The 27949-nt window shown below is 36.5% G+C and overlaps 1 protein-coding gene and 1 long non-coding RNA gene across 8 annotated transcripts in view; one reads left to right on the top strand and one right to left on the bottom strand.

Annotated features, from left to right (window-relative positions):
• The window catches only part of LOC142870624 (teneurin-4-like), a 2325019-nt gene that overhangs the window by 818929 nt on the left and 1478141 nt on the right, over positions 1 to 27949 (top strand). The gene's annotated exons all lie outside the window — the stretch shown is intronic.
• LOC142870483 (uncharacterized) lies at positions 1911 to 27949 on the bottom strand. The gene is made up of 3 exons (XR_012918850.1): positions 27862 to 27949; positions 6619 to 6671; positions 1911 to 2014 (listed from the first exon to the last, which is right to left on the bottom strand). It is a non-coding gene; the product is annotated as an uncharacterized LOC142870483 (long non-coding RNA).

The following is a 27949-nucleotide window of genomic DNA, read 5'->3' as shown; positions in this document are numbered from 1 at the left end:
AGTTGAGTAATCCTAGTAATGTAGTATCAAGCCATCCTTTTAGAGGGGAAATTTCATGTATATTAAGACAAAAACAAAACAAAACAAAAATAAAACTTGGGTTTAAATATCAACTTGCCACTTAAAAACTGTGTACCCTTAGACAAGTTATTGTTATCTCATCAATTTTCCTCTAAGGCAACCCTTATGTGAAGTTAAGAAGACATCACATATCAAGTGCTAAATAATGTCCGTTGCCTTCCCTGCATCACAATTTTCAAGTAAAATCATCAACAAGTTTTATTGCCCTGTGGTTACTCCCTAGACAACCTGCTTAGCATTCCTCAGTGACCCAAAATTTTGGATCCAAAGAATCCTCCATAAAATTCTGAAGCAGAATTCTCCAGAACTCCTGCCTGGAGTCTATACCCCACCACCTGTGGATGTACCTCCCAGCTGTGTCCTCCTAGCACTCTGCTAATTGGAGGCCTCTGTGTCCTCCAGCCATGTGCAGAGCCTGGTGCAGGACACAGCTGAGAACCTTCCTTCCTTAGAAGGAAAGCCCTTGCCATGGGAGCTTGACAGGCAAGGGTGGGGCATGGCCTGAAATGAGGTTAGACGAGTAGGCAGGTGCCAGGCCACGCAAGTGTTCATGGAAAGGAGTTCAGATTTTATTCTGAGAGCAGTAGGAAGGTTTGGGGTTTTAAATGAGCAAAAAGATTTGATGAAATTCTTCTTCTGTACCTTGTGGCAATGGGATTTGGATCAATTCATGCCAGTGATTCAAGCCTAATTTCCACATCATGAAAGAGAGACACTAACACTCCAGCAATTTAACCAACAGAATGATAATGAGAATTACATCAGGTAGTATACATGAAAAGCTTAACAACATGTGAGAAGTCATACAAGCAAGTCTTAATAATGACAGTTACTAGAAGCCATCTTCTGGCAAAATGTTATAAACCTGAAAGAAGACAATGGACTCCTTGACTATTTATTTACTTTCAGCTTTATTTGGTTTATGTCCTTTTATATAACATGGAGGTGGAAGGAATAGATTCCTACCGCTTGCAGCACCCGTTAGTCGTAGGTAGAGGTGGGGCAGAGGGCAGACCTACCCAGAGCATACAATAGATTGGGACATAGGACCGGTGGGGAAAGGGCCCTATCCTTTGTAACAACAAATGGGCTGTTTCTCTGAAAATGCTAGAAAAATAGGAGTTCCCTCTTTGCTGCCACCACTTGGAAATAAGACAGAGGAGGGATTTCTTCATCAACCATTGTGGCCTTCTCTCCATTATTTATTCATTCATTCATGTGTGCCTTTATTTATCCCATAAACTTTATTGAGCCTTGAGTTGATATCTCAGACCCTCTGATTTCTCATGTATAAAAGAGGGACCCATAATGACAGTTTATATTATAATCTTTATATGCACATTCATTATATTTATGTGCACATTTAAATATATTCCAGACATTGTACTCATAATTTACATGTAATATCTTGTTTAATTTTTATAATATCCTCTGATATAAATAGGTGTTATAACTAGGCACATTTTATACATGAGGGATTTGAAGGTCATGGGCCAGCCCAGGTCACTCTGCTAGTGAGCATCACAGCTGAATTTGAACTTGGCTCTAATTGACTTGAAAGCCAAAGCTCTGAGCCACTACATCACACAGCCACCAACCACAGCTCCAGTGAAGGTAAATGATGATAGCACATGTCAAATGTTTTAGCAGCTTGGTATCCAGCCTTTCCAGCTTCTTGGGTGGTGTCTTTTTCATGCTGACTTTTTCTTATGTCTATAGTCACGTAAAAAAAAAAAAATAGCTTAGCTTTCCAGCTAATTTTCCCATGATGTGGTGTAAGAACAGTTAATGAGCAATCTATAAATAGATAAGACAACTCACAGTTTTATGGTATTCCATTAGCTTGACTCAAATTCACAAAGAGCATGTAGTATAGTGGTGGCAAGCAGGCTCTTGGGCCAGACAGCCTTTGTTTGAATCATGGATCCATATCCTACAAGATATATGATCTTTCTTACTTAAATTATTGGCCATCAGAGATAACAATACTATCTCATAGAGTTGTTATGAAGATTAGTTGTGTTTATAATTCAATCACCATAGTGATTGACACATATCTAGTGCTCAATAAATGTTAACTATTAACACAGGTATTATTTACATGATACGATTGCTGTTTCAGCGTGTTCTAGTCTCAAGTTTGAAAGTAATAAATGGTTTCTTCCAGATGCTATCTTTATCCACATTTCATCCTCAACACCATAAACTTGAAATCTCACCTGTTGAACTACTATCCTTCTATAGAGCAAATTTGTGTCCTCTTGAGCCATGTGATAAATAGTCATTCTATAAACATTGACTCTACATACCAGAGTGCATGACAGGTGCTGGGAATATAAAAGAAGATGAATCTCTTCCTTCCAGTGGTACAGGGTTTAATGAATGTGGGTGACCATTTAGTTATTTGTCAAGTCTTCTGTGAAGAGGATTCTGGCATTGAGTGGCAGGTGCAGTAGTTGACCTTCAGATTCTATAATATATTGAAGAGTCTCCTTTCTATTTTTCCCCAACTCAGGCAGACAGACTGTGTCAGGCACACAATAAATGAAAGCTTTTATTATGGCCTTGGAGAGGCAGCTTGGTAATGTAAGAAGAGGCAGGTTTGGTGTTAGAGAATTGAGTTCAAATCCTAGCTCTACCATTTTAGGAGCTGTTACCTTGGATCAGTTATTCAATTCTTTGAACCTCTATCTTTTATAAAGGGGAGGTTTTATAAAATGGGCAGACTATCTAACTGACAGGGATTTCGTGGAGATAAGTCGTGACACATGTGAAGCATCTAGCACAGATCCTGGTGTAAAGCAGGGCCCAGCCAATGCCAGCTGGAGGTGGTGGCAGTAAGCAGTGGCCGCAACTCCACTAGGAGAAGTGGACTTGGCTGCAGCAGCAGATGTGGCTGCAACTTTCTTCTTCTCTTTGTTTGTTCAGATGCTGCCTTTCTAATGGTAATGGGTTACTTTCAAATTCAAAGTCCATTCTAGAGATAAAGAAAAATGATAGTGGGTTTCCCTGTAATTAATGGCATTTCTTAGCATTTCAGTCTGATTATAAATAGAATATAAGATGCCTTCTGTGGTGAATAACGTGTCTTTCTAGTTTTCTAGATTTATGAATTTAGCTCATATGAAATTAATTATTGTGGGTGTATTACATGGATGTGAAACATCTGTAATAATAGGATTTTATTGTTAATAGACCTCTCAGGAACTTATGACAAACATCCTTATAATAGCAACATATGCTGCTAGTTTAATGAGAACCATCACTGACAATTAATGGCTCTTGTGCTTTCAGTAAATTACACATTTTCAAATTTTATATTCTTTATTTTCATTTTTATGGTTTCAGTTTGTGACTTGTTTAAAATTAAAGCCAGAGCTCCTTACAGAGGAAGGTAATATTTATTGAGTATGTACTATGTGCCAAACACTGTGTTATATATTTTATATATGTGAATATACTTGAATGGATTACTTTTTAGGCCTAAAAATAATAAGATATCTCTTTATTTATAAATAAGAAGTCTGAGGCACAGTGAAATTAATACTTTAAAGTGAATGTGCAAGCTAGAATTAAAGGTTGGATTTCTCTGTCCTTCATTCATTAGAAGAGAAATTAGAATATTGTAGCAAAAATTCCCTTTTCTATAAATAGAATTCTTCTTTCAGTAGGCTTCAACTTTACACATAACAACCTTCTAGGGACATATTGGGCTTAAGTCTGTGTGGGTAAGGAGTTGTTAAAGAAATCTATGAATTTAAACCTTTGATGTATTTTAAAACCTAATCTGTACATAGTATGAGGTCAAAGGTCATGGAAGTATCCAAGAGGGAAATATACTGTTTTTCCTTGTTCTCCTGGTGCAGAAAAAAGAAATTTTTATTGATCACTAGCTATGTATAAACCATATGTTGGCCATTAAATAACCTGGTTCTCTGAAGAGGAAGATTTTGCCTGCACCTCAAAGCTCACTCTGCTCCTCTTTCTCCACGTGTTTATTTTGGCTAGCCTCAAATTAAACATAATTGATATAGTTTATACAAATAACAGAGCGAGAACGTGATCTGACCGCCAAACCAGAGAAGGTGATTAGGGTAGGAAAATAAATGGTAGACATACCATTGTAGGGAGAAGGCGGAATTAGTTCCCTTTGTGTTTCATTAATCTACATTTAGTCACTATCACCTTTATATAAAGAAACAGGCAAAATTCTTATAACAGTATTCTATTTTATTATCTTCCCAGCATTCATATTATTTGAAATTATCCTATTTAACTACTTAAATCTTGAGTATTACTTCCTCCCCTCAGTAGAATGTAAGTTCCATGAGAGCAGGCACTTTTTTCTGTCCTGTTTGGTGCCGTTTACCCAAAGGCTACAAGTAGTGCAGGCACATAGTTGGCACAGATAACTTATTGGATGGATGAATGAATATCTACCTTTGTTTCCACACAGGACAAATTCTAGCTTATGTTACATATTCATTCACTGAATCATTTCAGGAAGGAATGCTGTGTGCCATGGAAGGTAGATTCACATAATATATGCATATAGGTATGCATAAATAAGAGACACATTTGCATAACAGGTGAGGTAGTGAACTCCAAATAGTGGCTGGACCTCTCCCTTGTTACATGACTCAGGAAGTTCCGCAACTTTTCTGAGCCTCCTTTATCACATGTATAAAACACTGATATATACCAGCTTCAGCCTGCCTTGACAGCAACATATACTCTTACTATTTCTGCCCTGATTGGTTCCTGAGCCACTGAGAATCTGGGCCAGTAGAAGGTAGGTGATTTCTCCTACTAAAACATGGCATGTAGACATAGTCTGCAGATAGCACACCAGATGCTTCCCATACATGTTTATGGACAAAATTGGGTACTTTCAGGAGACCTAGGACATGGCAGCAATCTGTTCACTACCAGGTGAGATTGCTTGGCTGGACCAGCTGCTGACAAGGCTTCTAGTTCTCCCTACAGTCCCCACTGAGTGAGGACCCTAGTCCTCAGACTGTGGTCTGCTGTGGGCCTGTCACCATAGTAGGTCCTGGTAACTCTCTCCCTGGACGCTGGGTTTTCCAGATATTGCCTCATTATTTCCAAGTTCTACTATTTGGCCAAATTCCAGATGCCCTCAGTGGCCATCACCTAATACTTTGTACCATAAATGTTGATATCTCAAATCAAACAAGTTTATTCCTCAACTCTTCTGAATCTTCCAGACTGGATAGCTGGACCTTTTCTAGCCAAATAATCCAGTGAATTCCCCCCAGTTACCAAAATACACTCATTACTATTTTAGTACTATATAAAAGGGAAAGATAGATATAAAGTATATAACATCTTGTTTGTGTTTAAGGGTGTTTAGAACAGATCTAACAGGAGTCATTGTATACCCCTGCAAAACAAAGTCCCCTGGAGATGTGAAGAGTATAATTTGCAAGGTCAATTGCAAACAATCCACTAATCATGAAATATAAGGTGCATTCACACCTCAAGTGGGTAATTTCTGCTTTTCTTTTAAGGTAAGCTAGTTACAATAAACTGTAAACAGATCCTTTCACTAGTCATAAAAATTGCCTTATGCTGATTTTTAGCTCAAGATATTCCTACATATCAAGACTGGAGCCACACTATAAAGTTGCTCTGGATTCTTTATTATGAACTCAGAGAGTTCTTAAGGGTTGAGATGGCAAAAATATTAAATGAAATATAAACTTTGCTAAACTTTATATTTTGACTATATGACCAATTTCCAAAAAGAATGGAATAAGGCTAGTGAAATGAATGAAGCCAGACTATGGTAACCCATTATTTCTTGGGTGAATAAAACTTTGTATATCCCTACAGCCTAGCATCCTACCTGGCACCTGGCACGTGCTCAGTAAATGTTGGTTGAATGAAAGAGTGTCAGCCGCTGACCTTTTTTTTTACTCATGGGTCATGGAAGCTGAGAAAGACCAAGGTCAGAGATAATGGCACTTCACCACCTCAGGGCCACAGTGAGAATTATGGAAGTGCTTTGGAAGTGAGTTATTTGAAGCTCAGTGGGGAAAGATTCTTCATCTTCTCAGATCTCTGCTGTCACTTCACAAAGAGAAATAAAAACCTATCCTGATGGCAAGGGACATTCAGGGATAAAGATGCCGAACATGGTCTGAGTCTGGAGCTCTCAGAGGGCAGTTGGTGAAGCAGTTTGAATAACACAAGAGTCAATCTTTAGAATCCTCCACAGAGGCTCAGAAAGATGTGTAAAGCACTTGGGATTTGATTTTACTTTTCAGGGTTTTCTATTCTATTCTTATATTTACTGTCACTGAGTGGAGCAGAAAGCAGACCTGTAAGACTGTTCAAGTTGTATTGTGTGTGTGCGTGTGCGTGTGCGTGTGCATGTGTGTGTGTGTGTGTATGTGTGTGTTCAAAGAAGGGGAAGAAGGTCATGGAAGACTTGTGGGAAGGAAGCCTTTTTTTTTTTTTTTCTGATAAAAATGTCCATACAACATTTTGAAATGGAATGCAGAATCTACTCACCTTCCTTGGGGAATTGATAATGTACAATCCATTGGAAGATTTTCTTTGACTTTCTGAAGAAGAGAAGTTTATTAAGTTTGTAGTATATGAAAATTTCTCATCCTCTAGTTCTCTTAATGCCTTGTAATAGATAAACTATAAGGAAATATATAAATAACACAAACCTTGCCTGGAAAGGTTTGAAGGAACTGGAAAGTGGGCAATAGTTATTATGTATCTGCCATCTTTTCAATGCTATAATCAACATGTTATAGTCCTATCTCATTTAATACTCACAACAACCTTATGAAGCAGATACACAACTATCCCCATTTTACAAATTATGAAATAGAGATTCAGAAAGTTGAAGACGCTTGTCTTTTGGTTCTATCTGTTATCACCCACCATAAACACAATTTGTCCTGGAAGTTTTCCCTATTCTTATCTGAAAGAAGTAACCCTTCCTTCCTCTATGCCATCTCTGTACTTTGTGCGTGCTTTTAATGTTATATCTCTGTATTTGAATTAATTTCTTTTCAAGTTTTGTTACGCCTTACTACAGTATACATCTCTAGATAGTCAGGGTTCTGGTTTTTATCTCTGTATTCTTTGCATTGATCACAGAAATGTTTCATTTTTGAAGTAAATGCCACATAGCCAGTTAGGCATGAAGTCGGAATTTAAATTTAACTTTTTTTTTTTTTTATTCTGAAAGCTCATGCATTTTTCATTATACTATGATGCCAAAACTTGAAGACAGACAGAAAGATTAACACAATTATATTATTAAGTAATGCACTTAAGTAATACAATTATATCCAATTTACATACCTAATATAAATATACTAGGGTTAAGGAATAGGTAGATAACTTACAGGTAATGCAAATCTAGAAGATGTGCAGCCCTGAGAGACTGTAAAGCTCCTAGAGTTTAAGAATGTTGCTTTTGATTCACCAATTTTTTAGTATTATTATTATAAACTACTACCTGATAGGCCCTGTGGGAGGTAGAAGGGTGCAAGTAACAGGAATCCTACCCTTAAGAAGTTTTCAGGTAACTAAGATGGTGCAAGGAACATGCACGTGCCTTAGTGCATTCAGTTTTGAGTTATATCTCTCTCTGAGCTGTACCTTCCTTATGTTTAATGTGGTGCTATTAATACCCCTGAGGATTGTCATGAAAACTAAAACAGATAACATATGCTATTGGACCTGGTGCCTAACAAAGATGAAAATAAATCAATGTTAGTCCTCAGCCCAAATGTAGATATGAATATGGATATAGACTTAAATCAGAGGTTTTCAAAAAGGAGTTGGGGGAGATTTTGTTCCCCAGGTGACATCTAGATGTTTCTGGAGACATTTTTGGTTGTCACATCTGGGGATATGATACTGGCATCTAGTGAGTGGAGGACAGGGATGCTGCTAAACATCCCCTGATGCATGGGACAGTCCCCCACAACAAAGCATTAAAGAATGATCTGGCTCCAAATGTCATGGACTATAAGTGTAGATACAGATATAGATGCAGATACAAAAGTGCTAAGTATTACAATATCAGTTCTACTTTTGCGAGAGCGCAGAGGCGGAAGAGGGATGACTCCCTGGCTCCAAATCTGCGGAGACTTTGTGAAAGAGCTAGGATTTATCTTGGCTTTGGGATTAAGTCAGGTAGAGAGAGAGCAATTGGAATTTCAGGAGGAGCTTGATTAATGGGAAAAGAGGCATTTGGGGATTAGAGTCAACAAAAGGATTGTCCAATCAGGTGGAGAAATCTGGAAGAGTAAGTGGGGGATTTAGCAGGACTGTGTAATAAGAATGTTGGTACAGGAGGCAAGATGTGTGGGCGAACACAAAATGAGGAGCATGTTAAAGGAAAGGCAAGGATATGATGAAGGAATGCATATTAATAAATAACATGTATTGTACTCATTCATTTATTTAAAAAGAAAAAGACCTTAAAAAATATCAAGTGTCCTAAGTATACCAAGGACTTATCTACGCAGTGGAAATAAACATACAAATAAGGCACTTTTACTAAAATCATAGTCTATTATAGCATTCCCAAAGTGTTTTCTGATGAAGTTACATATTAACAGGAAATTAAATCAAATGCTATGTTTAGAAGACAATTCTCTTAAACAGAAAACTTAAACAGTTCTCTTCTTAAAGGGTGCTACAGATACTTGAATAGGCTTACGAGCTATGGCACGTACCAATTCTAAATTTGTGTCTGTTGCCTTAGTCTGTTTTCTGTTGCTTATAACAGAATACCTGAAAGTAGGTAACTTATAAAGAATATACATTTATTTCCTACAGTTAGGAAGGCTAAGAAGTCCAAGGTTGAGGGGCTGCATCTGTTGAGGGCCTTCTTGCTAGTGGGGACTCTCTGCAGAGTCCTGAGGTAGCTCAGGGCATCACATGGGGAGGGGACTTGGTATGCTAGCTCCAGTCTCCCTTCTTGTAAAGCCATCAGCCCCACTCCTATGATAACCCAGTAATCCATTAATCCATATTTCCATGAAAAGATCCATCCACTCATAAGGGCAGAGCCCTTAGGACCCAATTACCTTTTAAAGGCCCTACCTCTCATTTATGAAATGCTTTGCTTGAGAGGAGCATCTCCCAGAGCTAATGCTTAGCCAACTACAATTTGGAAAACACTATTTTGGCACCAGGTATATTATGAGTAAGCCAGTAAGAAAACACTAAATGTTTTCATGATAGTATTGGAATTTGCAAAGAGTTTGGTAAGAAAACCACCTCTGGTGATTCCAACACTTGAAATTTCTAGAAGAAAGATTTTATTTATTTATTTTTTGTTTTTGTTTTAATAGGCAAGAAAAATAAGTCAATTTATGGTTGGTCTCTGGCATGTGTTTGGTACTAAATAAAGATTTTTGAATATAATTGAATGACCGAGACATAGGAATGGGGTTAAAAAAAGAAGATTAAAAAGAATTTATGAAAGGAAAGCCTGCAAAACTTAGCAATAGAATATATATATGTTGAATAAAAAACAAGTAGGAAATTAAGGATAAATAAGAATCAATCTTTAATATTAGAGAAAATTATGGTTTAATCAATTCACAAGATCACATAGAGGAATATTATAGGTAAATCATATTGAAAAGTAAGTATCAGTCTGAGGAACTAGATTGCTGTGTTAAAAGTAGATCATGAATTTACTGTGTGAACCTGGCCATGATCCTTACGCTTTCAAATCCTCACTTGGTTATTTATAAAACATAGACATTTATGCTTCCTATGAGGATTAGCTAGATTTATTAAATGTAAATACATATATGTAAATGTTTACATGCATTCACATATATAAATACATATATGTATTATGCACATGTAATAAACGTGCATGTATGTATAGACATATGCATATATGTAAAAGGGATTATTGTTATTGTTGCTCACATTCTATACCCATAGACATTTTCATTAAGGATTTTAGTAATATACATTTTATTAATTAGTTTTAAAAAAATTCATGGCTACTGTAAAATGATGACTTTTCTAACCACCTTTTATTAATATCAGAAATTCTACTTTTCTTGGTATTCAAATGAAACTAGGTTAATATGATTTTAATATTCATATTTAGTTATTATAAGTTAATGTAGTTCACTAAGTAGCAATTAGGTCCATATTATCTGGGATACCAGATGCTATGGGGATGATAACGAATCCCAGACCTCTGGGAGATTAGAATCTAAGGTGTTAAAGGGGAGATCAGTTTGACATAACTAGGATACAAATAATAATACATGTTAGAGTTTATATATAGCTTTTATATATTTTATTTCATTTGCTCTTTACAACCAACCTGTGAGGAAAGCCTTATGCTATTATTATTATTATTTCTATCCTCATTTTATGGTGGAAGAAACGGGACCAAGGACTACGCTACTCTCCAAGTAAACACAATTGAATAAGACAAAGTATTTGCTTCTAGCACTTTCTAATCTATTAGGGAAGCAAAACTCCCAAGAGCCAGAAAAAAGAATAACTAGTATGTCAGAAACAGCTTTACAAAAGTAGCAACATTAAATTTGGCACAATAAATGTTATTTATCATTGATATTATCACAATCTTGGCGAAGCTGAATTATGGAATTGCCAGTATGTCAGTTGTGTGGCCTAACAGCTTCTTTTGCATAGGAACTTTCATAGTCTTTAGTGTGTTATATGCAAAATCAACAAATGATAAACATGAAAAAGATCCAAACATTCATATAATCCACTTTGTGGAGACTGAGTTTCAGAGAGAGAGGTTAAATGACACAGGTACGAACTGATGTCCAGACACATGGGGACGAGGTATAACCCCAGTTGAGCATCTCCCTTGGGGAAGTGGCATCATTTTCTCTCTGACAATATCCTGAGAAGTTAATTTCACATTGCCACAGTGGTGGAAAGAGAGCCAATCATACAGGGAGGGCATACTCATTGGAAGATTCCAATGACATCATAAAGTACCCAAAGCAAAAACACTCATAGCAAAAATGGATCCCAGCCACAAACTGTTCTGGTTCTCCAGTTAGCCTTCCACAATGTGTTTGGAAATAGAACTAATCGTTCTGGAATTCACAAAGCCCCAGATTTCATGGGCAATTTAAGGTGTCAATATAGGGGAGCGGGTAGTCCTCTGGGCAAATGAAAGCTTGAGTAACTAATTTATATAACAAGAATAAATGTTAGCTTATGTATTTGTTTTCCCAGCTCTTGATGTTATCATACTGGTATGAATAATACAAAAATGAGAACACGGTCAGTGTACAAATAATAATAACTACCATTTCCTGAGTCTCTACAAGGTGGCTAGGAAACTTCTAAGCACTATTTCATAGATTTTTCTATTTAATCTTCAAATAGAATGCAGATATTGTCATGTCCATTATACATATTAAGAAAGTGAGGCTCAGCAATGACTTGCCTGGGGCACATAGCCACTAAAGAGCACATTCTGAATTTTTCTTTTTTGATTTGTATCTTTTTTTCTTTATTTCAGCATATTACAGGGTTACAAATGTTTAGGTGACATATATTGCCTTTGCCCCACCTGAGTCAGAGATTCAAGTGTGTATATCCCCCAGACGGTACACACTGCACCTATCAGTTGTGTATATACCCATCCTCCCCACACCTGCCTGACACCCGATGAATGTTACTACTGTATGTGCACTTAAGTGTTGATCAATTAAAACCAATTTGATGGTGAGTACAGGCAGTGCTTGTTTTTCTGCTCTTATGATCCTTCATTTAGTAGAATGTGCTCCAGCTCTATCCAGGATAATGCAAGAGGTGCTAGATCACCATTGATTTTTGTGGGTAAGTAGAACTCCATGGTATACATATGCCACATTTTATTAATCCACTCATGTATTGATAGGCATTTGGGTTGTTTCCACATCTTTGAATTATGAATTGTGCTGCTATAAACATTCCAGTGCAGATGTCTTTTTTACAGAATGTCTTTTTTTCCTTTGTGTAGATGCCCCGTAATGGGATTATCTGGATCAAATGGTAGTTATACTTGTAGCTCTTTGAGGTATCTCCATACTGCTTTCCCCAGAGGTTGTACTAGTTTGCAGTCTGACTAGCAGTGTATGAGTGTTCCTATCTCTCTGCATTCACACCAGCATTCATTGTTTTGGGACTTTTTGATAAAGGCCATGCTCACCGGAGATAAGTGTTATCTCATTATGGTTTTGATTTGCATTTCCCTGATGATTAGAGATGTTGAGCATATGCCGTCATATGTTTCTTGGCCATTAGACTATCTTCTTTTGAAAGTTTTCTGTTCATGTCCTTTGTCCACTTTTTGATAGGGTTGTTTGATTTTTTTCTTGGTGATTTTCCTGAGTTCTATATAGATTCTTGTTATCACCCTTTATCAGATGAGTAATATGCAAATTTTTTCTCCCATTCTGTAGGTTGTCTGTTTGCTCTGAAGGTAGTTTCCTTGGCTGTGCAGAAGCTTTTTAATTTGATCAGGTCCCATTTATATATTTTTTCTGTTGCTGTGATTGCCTTTGGGGTCTTCTTCATAAATTCTTTGCCTGGGCCAATGTCTATAAGAGTTTTTCCAACATTTTCTTCTAGAATTCTTCTAGTTTCATGCCTTAGATTTAAGTCTGTTATCCATCATGAGTTGATTTTTGTGAGAGATGGAAGGTGCAGGTCCTGTTTTAGTCTTCTACCTGTGCCTATCCAATTTTCCCAGTACTATTTATTAAGGATTATTTTCCCCAGTGTATGTTTTTGCCTGTTTTGTCAAAAATCAGATGGCTTTATGAAGATGATTTTATATCTGAGTTCTTAGTTCTGTTCCATTGGTCTATGTCTCTGTTCTTGTGCCATTCCAATGCTGTTTTAATTCCTATAGCCTTGTAGTATGGCTTGATGTCTGGTAAATTGATGTCTCCCAATTTGTTTGTTTGTTTGTTTGTTTGTTTTGCTTAAGATTGCTCTTGCTACATGGGATCTTCCCTGGTTCCATACAAAGCATAGAATTATTTTTTCTATATCTGTGAAAAATTATATTATTTTAATAGGGATTGCATTGAATCTGTAGATCACTTTGGGTGATAGAAGCAATTTTGGCACTTGGTAGTCTTTGGAGTATGATCTTCATGGTCTCTTCTAATATAACAGAACTATTCTAGGAACTGATAAATAATTTGGAAAGATAATATATAACAAACAGTTTCCAAAGAGAATTACATTGTATTGATTTTCCTGTTGTTAGCAAACTGACATAGTAAGAATGAACAGTTTGAATACATGAGTCATTGAAATTCAGTCAATATAATTCTTTAGAAGTATAATTATCCATTTTACACTAGTTTTTAACATCATATACTATTAGTAGGACAGGCAAATAGGAGTTCTGCACTTCAAAGGATGAAGGAATTTCTTTTTTCTTCAGGAATTTCTTCTATCTGCTGACCCTAACACTGAAGTAGCAAAACTATAAATAGGACCAATCTAAAGTCAGACAAAGGAAAGGATATAGGTGATATGTCAAAATATATTACATAGAGCAATATAAGATGTGGAAAGATACTGAAGTCAGGAGCCAAATTAAATAGGAAATGTCAGATTGCTCACAATCCAAGAGATGATCAGAAATCTCAATGGACATGGATTGATGAGTCCAGTTCAATTCAACAAATATGCACTGACTGCCTTTGATGTGCTGAGCACCATGCTAGGTACTGGGGAAATATCAAGATTACAAAGATAAGTTTAAAATGAATTTGTTCTTCAAGGATCTCATGGTCCTAGTGAGAAAGATATACGGGAAAAAATAATTAAAATATCTTGCAATAAAAATGGCACTGTACTATATGTGATCTGTTACTACTTGTTCTTTCATTCGATATTATTTCTAAAATTCATCAATGGCATTTTGTGTAATTGAAATATATTCATTTGACCACTGAATAATTTACACTTTGTATGTTTATATTACAATTTCAAATCTCAAAATAATGCAAAGTAAATAACACATTGTTCAGGAACAAAGGAATATATACTTAATACAAAAACAAAATATAGGGAGTTATAGGCACAGTTTTCAGGATAGTGATACCTCTGGGATGAAATAAAAATAGGTACATAGGTAGAAACAATAATAGGGGTGATGCTGTTGTTCTTACATCTGGTGGCGGTGTGTTCAGAGTTATTTATTTTAATACTTCTATATATGCATAAATATACACATATAAGTATATACATATATATCCACATATGCATATATATACACAAAATGTATTATTTGTATGTGTAATATATTATAAAATAAAGCATCTAAGTGCTTTATTTTTTTTTAAGTTTTATTGTATAGTACACTATAGAGGCATATGTGCATGGAATTAAATTGTCTAAGAAAAGAAAGAAGAGTTCCTTATCTTGGTTGGGTAGATAGTGAATGAGACTTTAAAAAAAAATTGTTATATCTGAGCTGGATTTTTGAGGAATATATAAATGGTTACCTCATTCAAAGAGAAAGGACATTCTAAAAAAAAAAAAAAAAGAAGTACCTACCCTGAAATACTTTTTGTATATTTCTTCTTCTTTTTTACTATTCCCTATACAGTATCTCTAACAGCACAATATGTCTCTGTAACAATATATAATTGTTAAATAAATGAAGATATTCAGGATTGATGGCATGTAGTGTGTGGATGTGTACATATGAGGAACCTGCAGGGAATAAGGTTACAGAAGCAGAAAGGAACTGTTTATGTTTTATTGCTACGGAAAGCATTTTAGGAAAGTAATATGGTGCTTTAAGTAGGGGAGTGAAAATGTGGATTTGAATGGTGGAACACTCTGGCCACAGCATGAAGGAGGTCTGGGAGCTGGGAGGATGGTGGTGGTGGGAACCTGTATCAGAAACGGGGAGGCCAGATCAGAGGCAGTGAACTTGTCCCAGCAGGAAGTGACAATGTGGTGCTGAGACGGCAGCCATGACAATGGCCGAGAGGGACTCTTCAGACTGTTAATGCGGAGCAGGATGAAGAGGCAGATTCACCAGATTCACTGCCATGAGTCTAGGAAAGGTTGTGAATCCCCACAGTGTATGTCTCTCAGTCTTAAAGAAATACTTGTCCTGGCCCCAGGGTTTTACAAAGATTATGTGTTCTTTCTTTCAGCTTCTTGTATTTTAGCTTTGGTTGCACATGACAATACTTGTTTGGACAACCTATTTTAGAAGCACTGGCAAACTCACAGATCATTTTCTTGTGGTGGCTTAAAGCACTTTTTAAACTGGCTAAAATTTAGGGACCCCCTCTCCCTCCTTCCCCACCTTCTTCTTCTCCTTCTTCTCTGCTTTTTCTTCCTCCTTTTTTACTTTTGCATTTGGGAAAAACCAATGGTCCCCCAAAATGACTCTAAAGACATGAACTGAACATCTTGGCTCTGTCTTTTTCAACTCTGGCACATACCAGCACACAGTTATTCATCCATACCTTAAGTATCTATACATGCTCTCTGGTGGGTTCTGTGGTGTTCTACCCCTATCCTCTCCTTCTTTCCAACCCCTCGGGTATTGGAAGTTTTGGCAGCTGATGGTTATCAACTAAATCTGTCTCTGCAAACTGCATTTAGCTGAAGAGAGCTGCTTTGCTCAAGATCTTATCCACTCCCAGAGGACAGCCAGCACAATGACTGGCCAATAGGTTGGTTAAAGTCCCTCCATTCACCTCAAGGTAGGACAACTCTGAAGGACTAATCCAATTGCAGAATCCCCATGGGCTAGGCTGAGGCCTTTATTACAACAGCATCACAATTCAACTCTTCTCTTAGCTCTGTCCTTCCTTTGCTTGTCCACAGTTGTGATCACTCTCTAATAAACTTCCTGCACACAAATTCCCATCTCAGAGTTTGTTCCTTATGCAGTTTGAACTAAGTCTCCTGCCAGGTACCTGGCACAGGGGATATGATGATTCTGAAGAGACTGAAAGAGGTGCAAAGATAAAAGTTAAAGCAAGAGTGATATTTAAGGGTACGTAAAGGCAGATGACTGTGTGTGTGCACCATTTGAATGATATATTTCTGTCCTTGAGAAGCAGATTGGTTAAATCCAAGAAGTTGCATGAAGGTATAACATAATCTTTTGAAGCCATTGGGATAGTACGCTCTTATCTCTTTCAGAACAAGAGAGATATGCTTTGGGGATTGGCAACATTTTCTGTCTGCAGACATGGGTGCAGTCTTAGTTATCACTCTATAGAGGATTTACTGTGTCTCAAAGCTTTAATCTCAGAGAACATTGATTTACTCTTCAAAAATTTTAGGGGTTTCTGCTGACAGCTAGGCTGAGGGGAGTTTAACTTTATAGTGAGACATTTTTCCTTTCCTGTGTACATACACAAGGCAGTGAAGGGATCATATTTAAGGATGGCTGAGTTCATGGTTTTAAAGTATGAGGGTCACTTTGGTTTTTTTTTTTTTTTGTAATAGGCCATAAACAAAATCAAATAATGAGTCCTGTTTGTTAATTAAACTGTGTGGGATTTTGCAGCCTAATTTGAATAGAAAAACATTCTTATTCACAGCAGTCTAGGTTGAAACATAAATGGCAGTGCATTGCCATGCCAATTAAAAATTCAAAAATAAGTGCAATGTTTAAAACTGCCCATCCCCACCAACACACACACACACACACACACACACACACACACACACACACACACACACCCCTACTGATTTTCAGAAATAACAAGAGAAGAGTTCTCTTCCAAGTTTCTTTTTTCTTCATAACCCTTTAAAATGTCAAAGGAGTAAATGAAGCTCAGCCCGTGCAATGAGAGCTGTCACTCAGCTGGATGACAAAAGGCACTGTTTTGTGTTGGATACTCCAGACTTACAGTGGCATAAATGAAAAACAAAAACTAAAACGAAGCAGATAAAAGCATGCACTTCATCAAAGACAGTCTTGAATTTCTATTATCCATCCTCCATTTATCAGATAAGTGGACTTGGGTAAATTACTCAGCTTAATCCCCAATTTTTCATCTGTAAAGTGAGAGTAATAAACAATTTCTAGTGGTTTGTGTGATAATCATGTAAGTTAATGCATGTAAAGTACACAAAAAGTGGAAGGGCACATAGTAAATTCTAAAGTGTAATTATCTTGAGTAGGTTCTCAAAATATTTTAAAGTATATGCATAGAGATAAATTCAAGATCAGACATGCAAACAGGAATTTCAGATAGATTTCGTAAATAATAGGGTTTGGAGAGAAAGCACTAAGAAAGATGTCTACCTTCTACGTTTTGACTGGTACTTAAACTTTTGCCAGAATTAGAGCTTTAACATTTTAGTGTAAGTCCTTGGCCCTTATTAAAATAGAACTATACTGGGAAAGGAGTTATACAGTGTGAAAGGAAGAGCACTTGGGTGGATATTAATGTCCTCTGAAAGGTTGTTCTACTTCTGCCACCACTGTCCTTGAGATTTGGAAGGCTCACTATACCTCTGTGAACTGTAATCTATTCATGTGTAACATTGGCATACTAAATTGCGGTGTGTGTATGTGTGTGTATGTAATACCCTAATTCCAACGCACATGGATTTGACCATCTTCTAAAGTAACTATTCTCATTTATTTACTGTGTGAACTTGGAAACACACACAGTCAATGCTTTCATGGAACTTAGAGTCTAAGGCGTCTAGGAAGAGATATAGAAAGAAAAAGCCAGATGATTAAAATAAATTGCTATAAGTACTTAAACTTACAGGGAGAAAGCACCTAAACTGTCTGGTGCTCTCAGAGAAGACTTCTTTTTAAAAGTAGAGGGCAGGAGAAGTAGAGAAGAGATGTCTAAGAGTGCATAAATCGTGGAGATGAGAGAGAACATCACTTATTCTAGAAGTTGAAGCAAGTTTAATTTGACTAGAACAGATTGTGTCAATGAGAGAAGACGAAATATATGTAGAGAAATAAGGAATGGTGAAATAATACATGTTCTCACTCCTCTTTATACTCAATAGTGTCTAATGGTCAATGATGATTGTTGGATCATCAAATATGTGAATGATAAACTGTTGTCATGCCTACCTCATTGGGAATGAAAATTCTGAGAGCAAGTTTTTATAAAGGGTCACAGGGGAAGACTAAAAACCACTTGATAGGTTGAGTTTGGAATGTATACCACCTAGAGAAAAAAAGAGATCTGTGAAAAGAGGGGAAAGGAACTAATATTCTCATACATGTTCATAAGGGAAAAAAAAAACCTTCAATGTATTCTCATGTTTTAATATGGCATTAGTATTGCATTTAGTAAGTTTACCTAGTCATCCAAATTATAGAAAAGTGTGGCATATAATTTTCAATAATAAAGTCTTTTTTTTCTTTCCTTGCATCACTGTGAAAGTAATATTCTTAGGTTGAAATGATAGGTCTCATAATATGAAGGAAGTACCAAATTTGGGTTTATAGTGCTACAAAATGTTTCATTTTAATTGCAATTTTGAGAAGAATTAAAGACAGTACCAAGAAATAAATATGATTTAATGCTCTGAAAAGAATTGAATAAGGTACAATTTTAAAATTTCAAGAGATTAGTTGCATGGAGAGGAATCCTGAGCTGAGAGTCAGGATGTGGTTTTTATTCCAGTATTAAAATTAACTTGGTCATGATGCTAGGAAAGCAAGTGGAAGGGAAGTACTGGCCACCAATAGAAGAAGGCTTATCTTCCAGTATCAAATATTGAAAAAAACTGTCAAATGAAAGAATTCCAAAACTTCCTTTACATATGACTAGTAGACTAGGACTGACAAAAGCCAGGGTTATAGTTATAGTGAAAGAAATCTATGATCGCTACCATAATTATTAATATTATTACTGCTGTTTATTATGACTACTGAAACTAGTAGCCAAACTTTATTATTTGTTATAGGAAAAATTATATATATGTGTATGTGTGTGTGCACATGTGTATATACACCATTATGAGCACTTATTATATAACACAGTGTTCTAAATGCTATTCACATATTTAATAATTTAATCTATAAGATAAAACTGTAAATTAAGTACTATTAATATATCCATTTGCTAATGAGGAAATTGAAGCATAGACAATTCTAGAATTTTTGTCCTAAGTGACACATTAAATAATTGATGGGGTAGTATTTTTTCTAGACAACCTGATGGCAAAGCACACACTAAATAAAAGAATACTATTAATATTTCCATCAGAGATGACCAAAGATTGAATAAGCTTCTTGAACAAAGGAGTTCACTGCCCCTAACATTTTCAGGCAGAAGCTAGGCTGAATACCTGATGGAGGGCATGCAGGTGCTGGTTGAGTATTTGATAAAGGTCACATCTAGGGCTCTTTCTGATCCCTGGATGTTTCCACTCAATATAAGCTGCTCCAAGAGCAAATTGAGTTTGCCAAATTAGATATTCAAAAAAAATCTGACTGGATAATAGTCATGATCTTTAATTTTTACTAAATATGTATTTGGATCTGCTCAGAGTTCTCTTCAATCCTTATTTATACCCCTAGAGTCTCATAGAAACCCTATTCATTGTGTAGTTACTCACATATGCTTGTTATTGTCATTGCTGCTGTTACCACCACCAGCAAAACCACCACTACCAGACAATGTAGTACATTGGAAAGAGCACTAGAATTGGAGCCTAAAGGCCATGGTTATGGCCTGAATACAGTAGGTACAAGGAATGTGGCCAGGGCTGAGTAACACAAATTTCCTTGGATTCATTCTCCCTATTTATAAAAACAATGGTATCTATCTAACCATATTAACATTAGTATTTTGGGGTCTAGAATCTCATTCTTAGAAATCCTTACCACTGTAATGAAAGTTCAGTTGAGTTTTAATTATTACCTTTTAACCCTAAATATAGCTAGCAATTGCAAGCATCCTAATATTACCCCTTTGAAGACTTAAGATTGGTTCATCACCCTTCATTCATTACAGTTAAGTCATTGTTTTGTCTATTTGTGTTCTTTAGAAACTTAAAGGGAGGAGAACAAACATTGGGAAAAAATAACTATACTCATATTTCCAACATAAAATGCTGGGTTTTGATTTATAAATTGAAAACATTTGTCTTTTTATTCTTTCCTCCACCATCTTTCTTTTAGTGAAGGTTAAACATGATATATTTTGCAATTAAAAAAGCTTCCCTCCTCTGCTATTGAGGGGAACCCAGAGCTTCTGGTGAATGACAACACCACTAAAGCTTTGAGCCTCAACAAGATAAATCCTGGTACACCACTTGCTGACAAGCCAAAGTGAGGAGATAAAGGTGACAATAAACAAGACTCCAGGAAAATGCATAGTGTTTCTGGGGGAGGTTGTACCAGTCAGTATTTCCACAATGCTTTGTTTGGTTTGCTTTCCTTTTTCTAAATCACCCTTTTAAATATGGATCCAAAACAGGCCTTCCAAAAATGGGTAGAGTAGGATATGCAGTATGCAGTAATTCTGCCTCCTCTCCCTCTGTTTGGTTTATTAAAAGAGAAAAGTAGAAGAGAGTTAATCTTGTAGGAAATCTTTGTCAGCTCAGGCTTCCATAAAAAAAAAAAAAAATACTATAGACTAGGTGACTTACACAACAGAAATGTATTTGCTCACAGCTCTGAAGGCTAGACGTTTGGGAGCAGAGTGCCAGCATCATGGGAGCCCTGGTGAGGATTCTCATCCTGGCTTATAGATGGCCACTCTCTCTCTTCTTCACATGATGAGGAGGGTGTAATACAGCAAGCTCCCTGATGTCTCTTCTCATAAGGGCATGAATTCTATGTTAAGGACCCCGCCCTCATGACCTCAACTAAACAACTAACCCTAATTATCATTCAAAGGCTTATCTCCAAATACTATCACAATGGAAGTTAGGGATTCAATATATGAATTTACAGGAGACACAATTGAGTGCAAAGCAGCATTACTGCTGAATTCAAAGTTGGAAAAACTGATGTTTTTATTCTCTTTGTATATGGTAGGGAGACATAATCGTAAGGTTTTCTATCTTCTATATTCTAGTCTATGTTGTCCATCAAGGATCTGTTGGTGTTTTCTTTGTCCTGATGACTTAGTGAGTTATGAGATTCCTATTAGGGAAAAAAAATGCCTTTGTTTAATCATATCAGTCTAATCTGAGACGTTGAAGTTTGAGTGCCCTGGATTGAGAAGCCTATATCTGATTTTTGAAGAGGGGGCTGACTCTTCTTCCCAGGGAATGTTTTATTTGGGTTTCCTTCTCTAATAGTTCATGGACAATCTAGGAATGAACAGAAGCTCATTTCCTTAAAAAGTAACATTTTTTTCTTTTTTTTTTAAGAATCAATATGGATTTTGGAGTTATAAAGAATTTGCTTCGAATCGCACCTTTGATTCTTATTAGGTGTATGCCTTTAAACAAAGTTCTTGACCTCTCTGAACTCAGGTTCATCTATAATATAAGCTAATGATACCACCTTAGATTATCATTGTGTAGATTTAATAACATTACAAATACAAAGGACCAAGTGGAGTCTCCAGTAATAAATGATCAAAAATTTAATTTCTCTTCTCCATTATATTCCTTCAAAAGATGCCCTGCTAGAATGAGGCTTTCCTAGCTAATGATAGTTAGATTTTTCCACTGGCCACCCCAAGATTTCTTATAGGATTAGTTTATGAGATAGTTTATAATTCTAGTTGATCTCATGGCTGATGATCTTGCTACCAAGATTGTTGAGATACTTATGTATGTTTTTAGCTGCAAGTAACAGATATCAAACTAACAAGGTTAAACAGTTTTATTTATAATATAATAAGAAATCTGGATATAGAGAGTCTGGGGCTAGTGCATGGCTCCGTTAAAGAAAGATCCAGACTCCTTTTATCTTTCTATTCCACTATTCACAATATATTAGTTAATTGTTTCATACTCATTTAGTTTTCTGAGCAACAGGTATTACTTTTGTGTTCTAAGCAAGAAAGTCGGAAGGGACAATGACATTTGTATCTGTCCCTGTTTATCAGAGAAGTAGAAGATTGCCAGAAACTCCCTAACTAACAATTGCTTATGTGTCATTAACTAAACTATCACCTGGCCCACCCTAGCTGCAGGAGATATTGATAAACCATTAGTTAGTTTTTCAGCCTCTAGAGAGGAAGCTGACAAGGGATAATGTGATTAAGAATGCCTGTAAGGTTAGCCAATGAATAGAATTAGTTATATTTTGCAAATACTTCTTATTTAGTTCAGTTCAATAAACATTAACTGAGGATCTCAGTGTCAGACATTGTCCTGTGTGTTGAGGCAACTGAGAATAAAACCAAAACAAAAAGCAAAACACAGCCCCTCTTCTTGAAGAATTTAGTCATATGGGAAAGACAAAAACAACCAAGTAGTTGAACTCTAATGAGAGAAATATCCACAAGGCCAAAATTCCAGATTCTAGATGAACCACTTTCAAAGGTCATTTGGGTATAACCAAGGTTACTGTATGCTATCCATTTGTGTCATATTGCTAAGACCTTCCATGTGTAAGTAGCATGGTGAGAATCTATCTTTATCATGATAACCTTGAAATGTTCTGTGAGTAATCAAGAATTGAGTTCTCTTTCACAGTTGAGATTTTTTTGTTTGTTTGTTTCATTGTAGTCCATGTCTTTCAAAATTGTTAAAGCAGGTAAACGAATTGTGGTAAGTCAATTACCAGAAACAAAAAATTTCTGAAATTCTGAATAATAAACATATTTACCTCCTTTATGTGTCAGATACTTAACAGGAAACAGTTATAATAGCAGGTCACAATTGGACACGTGGCCAAATTTTGGATCCATATGTTCTCTTTATCATAATGCAGGAATCTGCAAACTTTGTAAAAGGCTATATAGTTTGGCTTTCCAGGCCAGATAGTTTGGTTTCTTTGGCAGTTACTGATCTCTGCCATTGCAATGCAAAAACAGCCACAGATAATATGTAAACAAATTCAAATTATTATGGCTGAGTTCCAAAAAAAAGTTTTACTGTTTATAAAAACTGGTTACAAAAAGAAATAGCAAGCAAAATTTGGTCTGCTGACCATGCTTTGCTAATATCTGCCATATTGGTATCAAAAATGTTGACATTATTTTGATTACATAATAGTATATATAGTTATCAACTATAATAATATATCCAAAGATGGTTCAACTAGCTGAATATCCTTTGCCATTACTTTTTAAGTTAATCTGCTCTTCATCCTCAACTAAGGAAGAGTAGAGAAAATAATAACTATTCCTGATAATGCATATGCCAAGGAAACTTCTTTTTTAAAAAGCTCCAACATATATAATAACTACTCTCTTCAATTATTTTAATAGGAAAATATAGCCTATATGTTTTATATTCAGGACATTGATAAAATATTTCCTTTAACTTCTTTGGGACCAGTTGCCTCATGTGTATGGTATTGCATGTAACACATAGAAGATGACACATTCTAGTTTTCAGCACTGATACAAAAACAGCAGCTCTGAAAACTGTAGAAACTTAGTATAGACCAAAGACCAGAGAAGAATATAGACAGGGCCTCTAACAGCAGGAATTATCATGCCTGAAGGTGAAAGTCAGAATGAGAGGAAAGGGGTTGATGAAGAAGCAAGATCTAGCTTGGATACATTCATTCGATGCATGTGGTCAAAGTTATTCCTGTCCTGGCAGGTCTCACCTGCAGGGCTGGAGAGTTATACCCTAAGACGGTATGGTGGCAGGTGCTTTTTGGGAGCTTTGGAGCCAGCCTGTGAAGTGTGGCGATGAGATGGGTTATGTGACCTAAACAGTGACTTCCAAAGGTAATGTTCTGTGAAGTCTGCAGCTGTGGTGGCTATCCTGGGCCACCATCTCAGGAGGAAGCTTGATGCCTCACAGCAGCCCCTGCTCTGAATAAGCATAGTCACCTCCATCCCTCTGTGAGCTGCCTTTTGGTCCCATGAACTCCATCTGTGCCCATTGTCAGTGTGCTCCGAGGGAGCAGAAATCAGCCCCGGGGCCTGACTCTGAACTGCCAGGACTTGGCTTCTTCTATGTAGCAAGGAAGATTTCCCAGCTCCTTGACCTTTTTCCCTCTCTGTTCTTTAGAACTCTGGATATAGCCATGTCCATTCCCTTAACTCACAGTGGACTCCCAGACTATTCAGAAAAAGCCTGAAAAGATATACAACATCACAAAATACTCTACTCAGAAAATGCCAGTTATCCTAAGAATCCTATGAAGGCTATGTCAGATCCCAGGATACCCAAGTTAAAGATGAGAGAACTGAAGCACAAGAGGATATATGATTTTTATAAAGAGCTACAGTGGTGAAGCCTGGATCCAAACTCAGGGCTTTTGATGCTAGAAAATAAAGCGGTTTTGCCGGGTCTGGCCTCTTGGCAGACTGTTGTCCTGGTTCTTTGGCTCCTTGCTTGGAAAATTCACAAGCCATGGAGTGAATGGGCTGGTGCAATGGAGTGACCACAGACAGGAAGCAATTCCACACAAACAGCTTTTCTTGAAGAAAACAAGGGAGCTGTACAAAGCAAGAGTGTGTTCCAGAGAGAAAGATCAGTGTCCATAAGTGGAGAAGATGTTGAGGAATCCCAGGCGGTTTCCTTTTATTAGCCTGGTCTGGGGAGGGCTTACAGGAGGTGAGGGATATTACCAGATGATTGATATACATGGTTAACAAGTGTTCTTATAACAAAGTTGCAGTTCCACATGTGTGTGTGCCTCAAATCCTTAAGTTTCTGCTCTTTGTGGATGTTAGTTGTTAGCTGTGTTTTCCTCCACCCAACCCAGCCCCAACTCCTGCTTCTCTGCACCTAGGAACTACCCTCCTCATATGTATCTGCCACCTGCAGATTTGGTCCCTGCCTAATAGGTTTTTTTACATTATTCCGTCAGGCTGGTTTTCCAATTCCATGCAATAAAATTTAGAACTATATTTTTAATAACTAAATAAATAATTTAAAAATTGATAAGTAGCTGAGAATGATATAAAAATGTATCTAAATACTTTTATTTCATCTTTTTATTGATAATTCATTTTTAAGGGGGTTCCTTTTCATGTCTGAGATACAATGCTAGATATATTTGATATATTATGGCATTTACTCTTCACAGTCACAATAGATATTATTTTAGTCATCATCAGACAAAGAAGGACACTGACATTTAAAGAGGCTGAGTAAGTTATCAAAGGTCACATAGCTAGTAAGATGGTGAACCATTTTGCTCATTCAGTGGACCTACATCATTGTTCCTTTTTATTATCTGTCTTGAGTAATATTTCTATGTATTTTGCAATATCTTTCAAACTTCTATATGAAATTTATTCTTGAACCCTCACTGGACTATGTTTGATGGGCATTATTACAATAAAACTGGGAAGAAAGGAATTATTTGCAAATATTGAAGCCACAGTTGTGTCTTCTCTTTAAGATTGCCCCATTCTCTCTCTTAACTAACAGTTAATAGTGATGGGAAACCATATTGTGCTGTGGGGAGCCAACACGCATGGAGTAATTCACACTGTCATGACTGCAGCTAGAACGAGGCCTAGAGACACACAGGGCTATCTCTCAGTCCAACCCGATGTCACTGAGAAGCAAGCTTCCTCCTAAACTTAGGTTATTAATTTCTATTGCATCCTGAGGTCAGAGGCTCTGCAGGACAACTGCATTTAATCCATTGCTAACATTAAACCAAGGGAGACAGTTTGTTCTGTCGTGGTAACAGGGGAGATGAAAGGTACTGTGTAAACAAACCACCTGCCTGTGTAAGTAAGCCTGTCTCCCATCTCCTAACTTTTCATGTTCTTCATTCTTAAAATATGGTTTTCCTAAGAGAAGTCAAATTCCAGAAAAGTTTATAAAAATTGTATATAGTTCTCATTTCATAGAAATAAACCTAGGTGATATAGTAAGTATTGGCATTACATTCAGTGGAAATTATGTACCTCTAAAATAGATTGGGGAATATTGAGGCATACTAAGAGAGAGAATGAGAATGGACACTAAGACTCAGGATGCTAAGGTTGGACCCTATATCCAGCCATTAATTTTTTCCATGCCTGTGGGAAAATCATTCTTTCATTGTAACTTTCAGGGCATTCTGTTAAATGGGAGCAATATTCTCAATCCTAAAGGACTGCAGGAAGGCCTCCCTAAGTATATGTATGTAAAGCATCATCTAGTCCAATACCTAGAACAGAAATAAGTTCTAATAATGGTAGACATTGTTATATCCAGCAACAGATGGGCTTTCTCATATGAGGGCAATAGAAGGTAAATGTTGTCATAACCCTTTTGGAAAATGGTTTTGTGATGTATTTCAAGAGCCTAAAAGCATCATTTTTGTCCCAGTAATTCAGCTTCTGGGAGTCTTACTTTACAGAAATCTCACAGCATGACTTTCCTGCCTAAAATACCTCAGTAATTCTACATTATCCTACACTGAGAAAGTCAGTATCTCAAATAAAGTCTTAAACTTGTATCACTCTCATTTCTCACTTTGAATTCTAGGTTCCAGACATAATAAATATCTTTGAGATCTCTGAAGGAACCCTCCACCATTCTAGCTTTCTAAACTAGCTTTTCCTTTTCTTTCTCAACTCATGTTTTTCTTATCCTTTAGTATCACTTACTCCAGGAAGCCTTATCATTAACCTCATGTCTGAGTTATTTTCCCCTCCCTGCACTCCTGAAGAATCCTCTGCATTTCTATTTTGATATTTTCATATGAGAGTCCATTAACTGATTCATATCCACCACAGGATGTAAGCTACATATGAACATGAACAAGGCTCTTTTGCTTTTTATAATATCTCCAATGCCTAACACATTTCTGTGTATAATAGATGCCACATATTTGTTTGTTGAAGGAATAAAGGAAATAAATTCAGAACAAAAGTAAAGGGGCTCTGACAACTAAGGCACTCATCACTGTGTTAGTTAGAAGAGTAAAAAACTAGAAAAAAAAAGTTCCACAAAATTTTCCAAATAGAAAATGGGTTAAATAAACAATGATTTCCCACATGATGAAAATACAAAGTGAGTGAATTTTATATAAAAAGAGGTTATAGTAGCAAATGAAAATTATATCTATTACCAAGTTAAAAGAAGCAATATACTATGGTATATATTCAATTAGCTCAATTATTTTTTTAAAAAGCTATTATTATAAAGGAAATAGACTGCAAGAAATACTCCAAAACATTATGGATCCTATTTCTGGGTAATGAGATTATGAATGATTATATTTTTAAAAATATTTTTCTTTATTTTCCAAATGTTCTAAACGAGTATGTTATATGTGTTCTTTTTTATTTTCATAAATGTCAAAATTGTTTTTAAAAGAATAAAAGGTGTTCAACACTTGGCAATGTAAAAGTTTCCCAGGGCTGATGGGGAAGAAACTTAAATAGTGAGCTGGCAGCAAAGGCTGGTCAGCAGCAGCGCAGATTAGTGTTTTTATTTATAAAGCTGCAATTTCCCCAAGCAAGACAGGCGCATCCACTTGCTGATTTATACCCCTTGTCAAGGGAAGCCAAAGAACGATAATTCTTTGATGCTAAGCCTTCCTTTGGGATGATATTTAGTCACTTCACTCCCAAAATACTTGATCAATTATATACTACCTGTTGACACCCTAGGACACATTTAAAATGAATGTCTTTCATGCAGGAGAACTCCACAAATCCAGTAATAGATACACTTTCTCTCCAGGTTCAGAAAAACTCTTACCTGCCCAGTAGCCTTCTCTTCCTGGCTTTCAGTCAAGGCACTTGCTGGGTGAATCACGGAGCTGGAAGGCACAGACTGAGTCCCCACA

The sequence above is a fragment of the Microcebus murinus genome, chromosome 4, assembly GCF_040939455.1.
Source record: "Microcebus murinus isolate Inina chromosome 4, M.murinus_Inina_mat1.0, whole genome shotgun sequence".
NCBI lineage: Eukaryota > Metazoa > Chordata > Mammalia > Primates > Cheirogaleidae > Microcebus > Microcebus murinus.
This window is presented reverse-complemented; position numbering and strand designations above follow the sequence as displayed.